Source organism: Myotis myotis, unplaced genomic scaffold (genome assembly GCF_014108235.1).
Source record: "Myotis myotis isolate mMyoMyo1 unplaced genomic scaffold, mMyoMyo1.p scaffold_m19_p_1, whole genome shotgun sequence".
Taxonomy (NCBI): Eukaryota; Metazoa; Chordata; class Mammalia; order Chiroptera; family Vespertilionidae; genus Myotis; species Myotis myotis.
Genome location: NW_023416313.1, coordinates 102,949,021 through 102,961,355, shown reverse-complemented (window position 1 = coordinate 102,961,355; position 12,335 = coordinate 102,949,021). Strand labels below are relative to the sequence as shown.

At 35.2% G+C, this 12,335-nt stretch overlaps 1 protein-coding gene across 3 annotated transcripts in view; it reads right to left on the bottom strand.

The window, feature by feature from the left end:
* The window catches only part of LRFN5 (leucine rich repeat and fibronectin type III domain containing 5), a 297,089-nt gene that overhangs the window by 160,437 nt on the left and 124,317 nt on the right, over positions 1 to 12,335 (bottom strand). The window lies entirely within an intron of this gene.

Here is a 12,335-nt window from a genome sequence, read left to right as displayed (position 1 = left end):
AAAATACATCCTGCATATCAGATATTTACATTACGATTCATAACAGTAGCAAAATTACAGTTATGAAGTAGCAACGAAAATAATTTTATGGTTGGGGGTCACCACAACATGAGGAACTGTATTAAAGGTTTGTGGCATTAGGAAGGTTGAGAACCACTGGCCTAGAATATAGCTGGTAGTCAAAGGGAGAGATTACCTTTGAAAAGTGTCAAATCTGGTAAGCTTGAGAACAATTTAAGAAGTGGGGAAAACATCAGATACCAGTATAACCTAATAGAAAAAAATGACTCCCTAAATTCATATGAGCTGACAACATAATGTAAAAGAAATGTTTAGATAATTTTAGCGATGGGCAAAATACAATGGAGTGACAGGGATCAGTAGTCTGTGTGCTGCTCAGACTGTGGTCCTAGACTCAGTTCTCTCACACTTTCTTGTTGTGGTTATTCTTGAGCAAGTTAATTAATTTCTTGAATTATCAAATATTTTGGATATAAAGTAAGGCATTTGGACTACATAAAAGAAATATCTCTTCTCATTTTTGAAATGAAACATCTAAATACTGTGCCCATTTTGTGCATGGCACTCTACAGGGTACTAACCAGATGAGGACCTTTTATTAAATTAACATTTAAAAATATAAATTAGAAATTAGCTACAATCATAAAAGAAAAAGGCAACTTCAAATTCTATAATTATTATAAAAAGAACTCTCATCTCTTTTGCAAATATCATATTAGGGTATTTATCTTAATAAAAATTTACATAAAAGATGCTCATTAGACATAATGGTGAACTGAGGAATAGGAAAGAACTAATGTTTAAAAACAGAAAAGTTGTTATGGAAAGTAGATTTGACTAGATTAGTAAGTACTTATTTAAATGAAAAATTACATAGTAAGTGTTAGCAAAAATTAGCATGTTTAACATAACAAAATACATATTCTAACTATGCCACATCAAGTCCACACTCAAACTGTATTCCCTTTGTTAAGCCTTGCGTGACTCCTAAATATGGTTGGTCAATTATAGTTTAGGCTTCCTATAATATAAATTTAATACTTACGACATTTTGTTTTTTGTCAACCTACCCATCTTCTTGAATGGTCCATGCATTATCTCTTTACTATTCCAGTCTCAGATTTCAGAAAGTACTCCATGAGTACAAGTCATTAAAATGTTTGTAAATTTAGTAAACTTTGCTAAAAATAAGTTTTCATATGACCAAAGACTTGAAGGGACTAGAGACATGGTTATTATGGTTAGTATTTTTAAATTATGGAATTTAATTAGCATTTCATAACATTTGAGCAATAAAAGGTAAACAAAATGAGAATATAGCTATTTAGAAAGTCTATTGATGTCTATGGTTTTATTGATATTGATAATATAATCATTAATAGCACTGATGATTTGAAATACATGTTTTCAGATTTATTTTTAAATAAACAATTGCAATATTCAAATAGCAGAAAAAGAATTTTGGGTAAAAAATACTATGGATTTGATTAATTCTCATATTTTAAAGCACAATTTATTTCTTCTTTGATTTTAGCTATTAAAATAAGTACTAATTCTCTCACAAAACTCTCTCATTAAGTGAATTATTCTTCACTTATTTAACAAATGTTATCTTCTTAAAAATTTCCCTGATAATCATAGATGTTTTAAAATATTTAATACTCTAAAATCATTTCTAAATATTTAGAAAAGTGAACAGTATTTATAGAGAACTCATTTATCTAAAAACTATTCAGTTTAAAACTGGAAAAACAAGAAAAACAAACAAAAACTCATAGACAACAAACTGTGGTGGTTACTAGAAGGAAGAGGATGCACATACTAAACGATAAAGTGGGCCAAACATATAGAGATGGAAAATGATTTGACTTTGGGTGGTGGGCACACAATGCAATATACAGATGATGGATGTATCATATATACTTGAAATCTATATGATGTTATAGGCCAATTCCACCTCCCAAAAATTAATAAAAACATAATAAAAAATTAAACAGAGGTGCAAAATAAAATTTAAAAAACATTTCAATAAATAAATCTTTTCCATAAAACTATTGAAAATATCAAGTATTACTTAAGACAGGTAATAAAGTATTGAAATTACAAAAGGTTTTTACTCAAATTAATATTCTTTCCTGTATTTAATAGGAAACTATTATTGTAAAGAAAAAAAAGTGAGAATGGGGATATAGTTTTTGATAGCTTGACTGAATTATTAATTCATTTCAAAAAGTGAGCTGAATGTTGGAAACCTTTGTTCTGGATTTCTATCTGCAATTCAGATTCATTTTTAAAAGCTGCCATGTGTAAATAATTGGTTAATTCATATATTGAGCTGAAGTAAAGTTTTTAAGACAAAATGGATGAGTTTCTAAATTGTTGGTTTGTAAGTTTGTGTTTTTTTTTTTCAAATGACAAGAGAAAGTTTACTTAAAAAGTTATGGAGATAGTCAAAGTGAGTCAGCTGGGCTTTCAAACAGTAAGTTACAGGGGCAAAAGAAGGGCCGTTGGAGCATAGGAGAGAGGAAGGCAGAGGTAGGGAGCCTTAGGGGAAGAGGAGGGGGAGCTTGCCTGTTAGTCCATTTTTGAAAAGACCTCACAAAAACAACATATTTGATAAATTTTTGATGGAGCCATTAAAATTAAAGTTGCAATTTTTGTGACAGTGATAAAAATGTCTCTCATCCAAAATGCTCAGGCATTCAACTGAGTTAAGAACATTAGAACCAAGAGACTCATTAAACGTTTTGGCTTCAAGATATAAGACAGCTATAAAATTTGGAAACTTTCCCAATTTTATGTTGTAGACTTGATAGACTGTCTTATGGTGACTATTTTAAAAAGAACATTAGAAATCTTTAAAAGATTATAATTCTTAGTTTCAAAGGAAATTCTAGAGTTAATTTTAAAAAGGACTTAGAATAACATTTTAAGGATCATGCAATATAATTCACTCCTGCCTTATTAAAAGATACACAGAAAATGGGTCTCAATTTGTTTTATTTTTATAGTTGAACTTGTTTTGTCACTTTTTGGAAGGGATATACAGGGGTGTGTTTTTTCTTGTTTGAGAGTCCTTGAGTTTGTTCGGATGATCTATCCATATGAGACTCAGACACTGTTAGACGTTTTTGCTGAGTGTTTCTATTGTCTTTTATTTTCCTCTGAATTATAGATTTTTTTAAGTTGTTAGCAAGAACTCTCAAAGAGGTAGTTACAGCCATTTTACTTGTTTTTTCTTCAAAATGAAGCAACACTAATGTTGTCTGTATGTACTGTTAGTGATTGCTGACCCTGCAAGTTTAACCGATAAATGTGAGTAATGGTGGATTGCCCACGTAGGTACAGCCTTTTAGGTTTTGTAAAAACCTCACACATGGGAGTGATATTGCCAATATAATCACAGAATCTTCTCATTATGGTGAGGACTGACCTGTAAATAAGCACTGGCTGATATTCTTGAAGGGTTATGAAAACAAAGGAGACAGTTTGCTTGATATGAAAAAACAAAAGCTCCTTAGGGATGTTCTCATGTAATTCTGTATAATTAAAGCTGGAAGAAATTGCTAAAGAAGAATTTAAGAAGAAATAAAAGTGGGGTTTTGAGGAAAAACAGATCATGGAAAAAATTGCACAAAAGACCAAAGTGAATTTAGAATCTTTTCTTCCAATCTAGACTCGTCATATTCTCAATAAACCCTAAATGCTATGCAGCTCTTTCCAAAACACTCAGCAAAAAGTTCTGAGTGCTTCTTAACACAGATATTCTGAAAAATAAAACTAGATTTGGTGCCTCAAAAATAGCACTTAATAATCAACCACTAAGCAAAGATGTATATAAATAGAGTAATTTTTTTTCTTTGATCTTTGTCTTTTGGCCAACCTTCCTTTTTCAGTATTTACTAGTGGCCTGGTGGATCCTCAATAGAGCATCAGACTGTGCACCAAAGTATCTCAGGTTTGATTCCTGGTGAAAGGAACATACCTGAGTTTTGGGTTTGCTCCCCAATCCTGGTTGAAGCACTTTTGGGAGGCAACCAATCAATATGTCTCTCTCACATCTCTCTCTCTCTCTCTCTCTCTCTCTCTCCTTTCTTCCCTCCTTCCTTTCCATTCCCTGAAAAAAATGGAAAAAACATTCTCAGGTGAGGATTAACAAAAAAAGAAAGAGAGAGAGAATAGAAAAAAATGAACAAACCTTCATTAACATTATGGAAAAAGTATGATTAAGTAAAGCAGACTACTACGCATATACAATACAGGGGCACATCAATAGTTAGAGCATCAGACTGTACACCAAAGTGTCTCAGGTTCGATTCCTGGCAAGTACAGGCTTTAATTTCATTATCACACTGCACCTGTGGAAACTCATGCATTACAGTTTTCCTAGTTATTATTTCTAGACTGTTGCTGAAAATATGCATTTGTATTACTTGCTCTAATGTACATTAGCAAAAGTTATATTTCACATAGCGTATTTCTTATATAATACTATATTTCTTACATATACTTGTACATTTCACTTGACAGGAATAGGAAGGAAATATTAAGGTACTTTATAAGAAAGACAAGAGGTGGTGAAGTTCATTGGGTTCCTTTGAATGATCAGACTTACAAGATGGCATAACTAGAGGCGCAGATACTGAGGACAATGAGTGAGGGGAGCACAGACAATGTAGCCTACTTTTGAGCACCAAGTAGGGAGGAAGGGTCATTCCTACAGCCAATAGCAAGCCAACCTTTTTAAGTAATGTGCTCCCATTTTATCTAAGTAATATATTATAATTCTCAATCATATTTACATGCTTAGGTTTTTAAGATAAGCATTTATTAAATAACTAAATAAAAGCACTACCAAATAATAACTTATGAGGAAATTCAACCAATTGTGTCACAATTTCTATTTACAAGATAAAAGGTTAACACTCAGAAGAACTTTTCCCAGCCTGGTTTATAGCCTAACATAAGAGAAAGTGTGTGTGTGTGTGTGTGTGTGTGTGTGTGTGTGTGTGTGTGTATGAAATTAATAGTATATAGTGGTTATTTCAGAGGATTAAAGAATATATCTACAGCATCCAGGGACCAGATGCCCTATAAAATAGATTTACATTTCCTGGAAGATCTAAAGAGATTTCTTTTATAAATATAACAATATAGTTCTGAAGACTGAGAATTATTATTTGACCAGAAATTCTCTGAAATCATTGCATAGATTTTGCAATTTATAGTAATCCTGGCAAACATTTATCAACACCTGACAAATAAATTGGGTTGAGGGGAAGAGAGGTATACATTTTTTAAAGATGCCTCCAAAAGTATAGCACAGCAATTGAAGAATAGGATAATTTTGGGGTTTTCATTTTGAGACAGCTGACTAGTTTCTATGTGTCAGGCATTCAAAAATGTCTAGGAAGAGACAGGAAGATCTCTCACTAGGCCTGACTTAACTGTCATATGGTATGTAAATCAAGAGGAAATTAGCCCAACCAGTGTGGCTCCATGGTTGAGTGTCCACCTATGAACCAGAAGGTCTAGGTTCAATTCCAGGTTAGGGCACATGCCTGGATTTCAGGCTTGATCCCCAGTTGGGTGCATGCAGGAAGCGGCTAATCCAGTGTTGGCAAATCTTTTGAGCTCAGCCTGTCAGCATTTTGAAAAACCCTAACTTAACTCTGGTGCTGTGTCACATAGAGAAATTTTTTGATATTTGAAACCATAGTAAAACAAAGACTTATATTTTTGATATTTATTTTATATATTTAAATGCCATTTAACAAAGAAAAATCAACCAAAAAAATGAGTTTGCGTGTCACCTCTGACACGCATGTCATAGGTTCGCCATCACTGGGCTAATCAAAGATTCTCTCTCATAATTGATGTTTCCATCTCTTTCTTCCTCTCCCTTCCTCTCTCTGAAATAAATAAAAACATATTTAAAAAGAAGAGGAAATTAAATGTTACCAGTTTCCAAAAATATCAGGTGAAGCCATGCAAGCAAACGGGAAGCAGAAAACGTCAGAGTTAATACATTGGGTTCCAAGGTCACATAGCTCCTGCTTCTTATGCTGACTCTACCTCTTAATAGAAATATCACCTGGGGAATTAACATCTTTAAGCCTCTAGCTTTTCACCCCTAAATGTGAATATTAATTCTAGGCACCTTGTCCAAGTAGTCATAAAACTGAAATGGGTGAATGAATGTAAGGTGCTATATGAGACATATAAATGCTCCTTAAAATATCATAATGACTGCTAACTTCATTACTCAACTACCTACCATCTACTAAGAAATAAGAAAGGAAAAGGATGAAGCCTCAAGGCAAAATAGTTTAATGTTTTCCTACATCAATCATAATCAATAAAAGAAACCATTCAGGACTGTTTAAAAAGAATAATCTGACAAAAAGTAGAAAAAATAGGGGAATATGTTGCTAGAAAATTTTCAAGGCAGTAACTGCTTACTGAGATATAAATAAAAATTTCAAAGAGTAAGAAAAATGAATAAGGCTTTTATTGTGGCTCTGGAGAAAAGAGAAATTAAGAACCGATATGATAATAAAATATTGGGTAAACAAGATGTGTACAAAGATGAAAATGAATAATCATCACATACAATAAATTCCCTATGTTTAGTTTATCATGCGTTTATTGTATATTAGTGATAATACACTCCTTAAAATATGCTTAGATTTTAATTTCTTAACCATGTTTATAGATTATATAGACTCTCCGGAATAGAAAGAACTACTTTACGATGTTCTATAAAAAGTGAGCATACATATTTATTATGTTGCACAAAGATAAAAAATTGATTTTATTGGTTAATTTGCTACTTTAAGCATACTATAATTTCATGTTTTTATGGTTACTTTTAATTAGTATAAATCAATTTATGTGCACTTACAGACATCATTCTTGAAGTTCAAATGTAAATTATTTCTGATTTCAGTGTAGCATATTAAAATAAATTTTAGGTAAAGGTGCTAGCTAATTGAAATATAAATATCTTAATTCATTTCACAGGTCTTTAGTTTGTAATTTGGCGCCCTCAAAATACATATGCTACAAATTTAAAGGACAAATTTGGTGTTCCTTTCAAGGTTTTAAAATCATTTGAATAAGAAAGATTGTTTTATTTGCTTTTAACAGATGTTGTCATTAGATTTTTTTTATTGCATCATGGTAAGAACACAACATGAAATCTGTACAATACAGTTTTGTTATGTATAGACACAATGTTGTGCAGCAGATCTTGGAAGCTTATTCATCTTGCCTAAATGAAATTTTACACCCCATTCCCCCCTCCCCCAGACCCTGATAACCATTCTATTCTTTGCTACTATGAACATGACTATTTGAGATACATTATGTAAGTGAAATCACATAGTATTAGATATTCTGTGATTGTTTTATTTCACTTGGCATAATATCCTCAAGCAGAATCTCCCAATTTTTAAAAATATATTTTTATTGATTTTATTGATTTCAGAGAGGAAGGAAGAGGAAGAGAGATAGAAACATCAATGATGAGAGAAAATCATTGATCAGCTGCCTTCTGCAGGCCCTACACTGGGGATGGAGCCCACAACCTGGGCATGTGCCCTGACTGGGAATCGAACCATGACCACCTGGTTCATAGGTCAATGTGCAACTACTGAGCTACGCCGAATGGGCAGATTCTGCCAATTCTTATGTTGAATTTTACCATGAACTTTTAGCAAAGGTTTTGTTAATTTGTTTTTGTTTTCTTTATTTTTTTATTTGTCTTTTGCCTTCTATTTCAATATTAAATATATATGTATTTTAAAATATATTTTATATACATATTCTCTTCCAATACATATACATATATGTATATGCATATTATATGTATATGTGTATGTATAGAATAGAATATATATAGTAACATCTTAAAGGATGAAAAGGGCAAAATAATGTAAACTATATTTAGCTTTTACAGAAGTGAAAAGGTATGATTAGAGAGACTGTAAGAGAATACGATGGATTTGCATAAGAGGTAGACTGAAGGTTATAAGATTCCTAAGTGAGCTAAGTGGTACCATGATAAAAACAGAAGTTAGAGAGAAAGGGTGTATGTGGGTGACTTGGAATAATAGCTCTTATAATAATAGGATAATTTAAACAGTGATTTCTTAAAATATACATATATATCACTGGTGTAAAAATACCACACACTATGACTATAAAATGACACTATAATCTTGGGCATTTTCATATTTTAAAAAATCGGCTATTTAAAAAGTTAGCTTAAAATAGGGAAACGTTCACTAAAAATCTACTCTTGCTGAAATGGAAAGGCTTAAATAGAACAAATAAGGAAACATATTTCAATAAATAATACACAAGCCCAAAGTCAGGATAAAAATAAAAACTCAAAAAGGACACATTTCTAGAGATGGTCTTCTTTTTGCTTTTTACATGATGGTTAAAGACTAAAGATTCTACTAGCTCAGAATTCTGCAAGTTCAGAAGAAAGAAGGGCAGTTCAGAAACGTCATGAGGACCCTGGCTCTTTCTAGTCTAACACTGTGGTCCAGTGTTGAGCTACCTCCTGAGGCTGCTTCCGCCTGCAGCTGTAGCATGGCTTCCAGTGGCAGTGTTTCCTCGGTTCTGCCTGTTGCAAGCAAAGTGGCAAAAGCCTCTCTCAAATTGTAAAAAATACCCTCCCACCAGTTTTAAAAGCCCAACATAGGTCAGATGTTCACTCATAAGGTAGTAGTGGAATGTCAATCAGAAGTGTGCTTAGAGCCGGGTGTCTGAACCAGTTGCTAACAAGACAGGTGGGATTACTTTGACTGACTTTGATTAATCACAGCTAGGATGTGGAGTTTGGGCCAGTAGCCTAAATGGCTAGGCAGTCAGGGAGAGACAAGATGAATTTGAGGAAATCAATATAATGTCTACTCTTCCTATGCAGATGTAGCACAATAAACAACTAATACAAACTATTTGAAGTTTAGAAATTAATCATTTTATGTATACTTTTCAAAATGTACAATATAGTTAAGTACATGTACTATGTAGGCTTAAAATGGTTACAATAAATAGCATTTTTGCCTGATTTTAGCAAAAGATGTATTTCTCTGCCCTTTCTAATCTATGTCAAACAAATCAAAGGACAGGTTCATAACTTGACATTTAATGATATGGTTGGCTAATTTCATTAAGCTCAATGGTCACTTAGACTAATGATATTTCAAATTCCAAGACAGAGAAGCACATATTCTAGAACCACCTCCCATGGCCATCTTATTATGAACCTACTATTTGCCAGGCAATTAAGGCCAGTAAAGTGTATGCGGTGTTTATTCTGGCAGACGAGGGACCTGAGGCTTAAAATGCCACATAATTTCTCCAAGTTGACTGAGTTAAGAGAAAAATGCAAGACCATAGCCAGTTCCCTTATCTTTCAATATATGCATTGCAACATGTCTATGCTTGATCGATGCCTAACAAGATGCTAACAGTGGATGCTTTCTGTCTCAGTTTTGGGAGAGGTCACAAACGCTGAGAACAACACAAAGGTGACAAGTATCCCCATATTCCTCAGTGAAGAGCCATGGATGCTGGTCTTGTGATATTAGCGATCTAAACCAGTCCGGTGACTTTTGACTTATCATGCCCTTCTAGGGTCAGAGGTTGGATGTGAACAAACAAGCAGAGAGACTTTCCTTTTTGAACGTTGTAGGAATGTTGTGGCATTTTCCCTCGGACATCTCATCCAAGAGAGAAGGGATATGATTACCTCCCCCTCAAGGTAAGTGACAATCATGAGAGGAACTTTTCCTAGGAATTTCCTGTGTCACTTAAATGTTATAGAAGTTGAGACTGAAACTGGACTGAAGCTTGGAAAATTCTAAACGTAAGAAATATATTGGCTAGAAACATACAAAGCAGAGAGGTTTATACTTCTAACAATGCTGAGTCAAAAGTACCTATTTCCAGCTGATTAGATGTGAAACCTTGATACCTAGTAAGACTGAGTTTAATTTAGTTTATCCAAATATAGGAAATGTCTGGGAGTTAAAAAAGAGTTATGCATGACTACCCAGAGCAAATGCATTACCTCTGTAATTATGAGAGAAATCAATATCTTTGATTATCTTCCAAAATATCTCAAAAGGAAAGTTTAGCATATCCACCAATCTCAGAGAACACTACTATCAAGGAACATAAGAACCATGCAAGCCAAGTTGTTCCTTGTCTTCAACTCTCTTTCCTTTCCAAACTCTAGCCTCAGACTAGGAGCCACAAAACAGTGATTAGAGCAGGAGGGGAAAGAAAAGTGGGAAAAATGAGGAAAACTGAACACAATCCCCACTCTGCCTCACTGCAGTTTCTAGCCTGAAAGAAGACTGAGTTATAGGAAACGAGAAAAATTAAATTAAAATAAGGAATTGGAAAATTATATTCGACCGGCCATTTAATTTCTGAAATTAGATTGTTATTATAAGTAAAATATTCTTAAAATAAAAAACACATGTTATCTAGCAATAACTGAAGAAGTTGTGGGGCTTGCAGAGATTCATCTAAATAAAAGGATAACATAGCCCAGTGTGGGACATTAATAGTTCATTTGTGAATGCAGCCTGGTGAGCAGTGGGTTTTCAATGTACTGGTATCATATATCAAAATGCTAACAGTACTAGCAACCACCACCTTGTATTTGAATAAATACCTTCCTATGGCTATATATGTAGTAAGTGTACTTCTTTGTGCATTGATTAATGAAGCTAAAGAGTTAAAGCTTGGGGATTATAAACACTTGGATCCAAGCCTTGTTGCCTGCACGTTCTAGTTTTATTGTCTTTGATCCATTCACACTTAAGTGTTTTCATTCTCAGTTTCTTCATGTATAAGTAAGATAAATATGCTTTCCTTTAACGTAATTTTTCTAAATCACATGTGACTTTGTCTCCCAGAAGGTGTTTGGCACTACCAGGAGATATTTTTAGTTGTTACAACAGGAAGGTGTTACTGTCATCTAGCAGAAAAATGCCGGGATGTTGCTAAACACACTGTGATGTACAGGAATCTCCCATAGCAGCTCATTACCTGGCCTCCAAATCAATATTGCTGAGGCTGAGAGGTCTGCTTTTAAGCAGTGCCTATCTATATATATAAAAGCCTAAGCGACCGGCCGACCAGTGATGCGCACTGACCACCAGGGAGAAGGTGCTCAATGCAGGAGCTGCCGAGCTGCGGTGACTTGGCAACTGCAGCTCTCGGGGGATGCACCTGGAACCAGAGAGGAGGGAGCCCAGTTCCAGGGTGTGTCACCTGAGAACTGCCCTCTCACAATCCGAGACCCCTCAGGGGATGTCGGAGAGCTGGTTTCGACCCAATCTAGGCCAAGGGACCCCATCGGTGCATGAATCCGTGTACCGGGCTTCTAGTCCATTGGCTCCCCACTTCGGGTCTGGCTCCCCACCAGCCTCTAGCCCAGTGGTTCTCAACCTTCCTAATGCCGCAACCCTTTAATACAGTTCCTCATGTTGTAGTGATCCCCAATTTCATTGTTACAAATTGAACATAATTAAATCATAGCGATTAATCACAAAAACAATATGTAAATATATATGTGTTTTCCGATGGTCTTAGGCGAACCCTGTGAAAAGGTCATTTGACCCCCAAAGGGGTCGCGACCCACAGGTTGAGAACTGCTGCTCTAGCCCATTGCAGTGGTCATGGGTCTGGCCCTTACAGAAACTTTTCGACTCAATTAGCTAAATGATGAGATGTGCAGGACCTACTGGCTGCGGCCCCAACGTCTGGCGCCCATGCCGGCCCATCCACTTAATGTTGATTTCCAGTGGAGGCAGTGAATTTTCCTGCTACCACTCTCAACCTGGGAAACCAGCCACAGCTTCCCTCCTTCTGGGCTGACAGTAGTGCCAGTGGGCAACCTTGGGGAGGGAAGGAGGTGAAGGAGCAGCTAAGGTTGGAAGAAGGAGGTTCCTGCCATCACAGGACTCCCCCTGGGTGGAAGGGCCCTGGGCAGGAGCCTGACATTGAATAGGGTCCTGCCCTAGGCTGACCAGCTTTCAGGCTAAATAAATCCTGCTTGCTAAATAATTGCATTTTGCAGCTAAATGCCTACAAGTTGTCAGTTACCACCAAACTTAGGGTAAAGTGAGATGAAAGAAGCGAGACAGATACAGAGAAAAAGTGACATAATATTGGGAGAAGAGAGAAGGAAGCCCGATTCTGGGATGCGTCACCAGAGAACTGCCATCTAGCAATCTGGGACCCCTCAGGGGATGTTGGAGAGCTGGTTTTGGCCCGATCCCCCA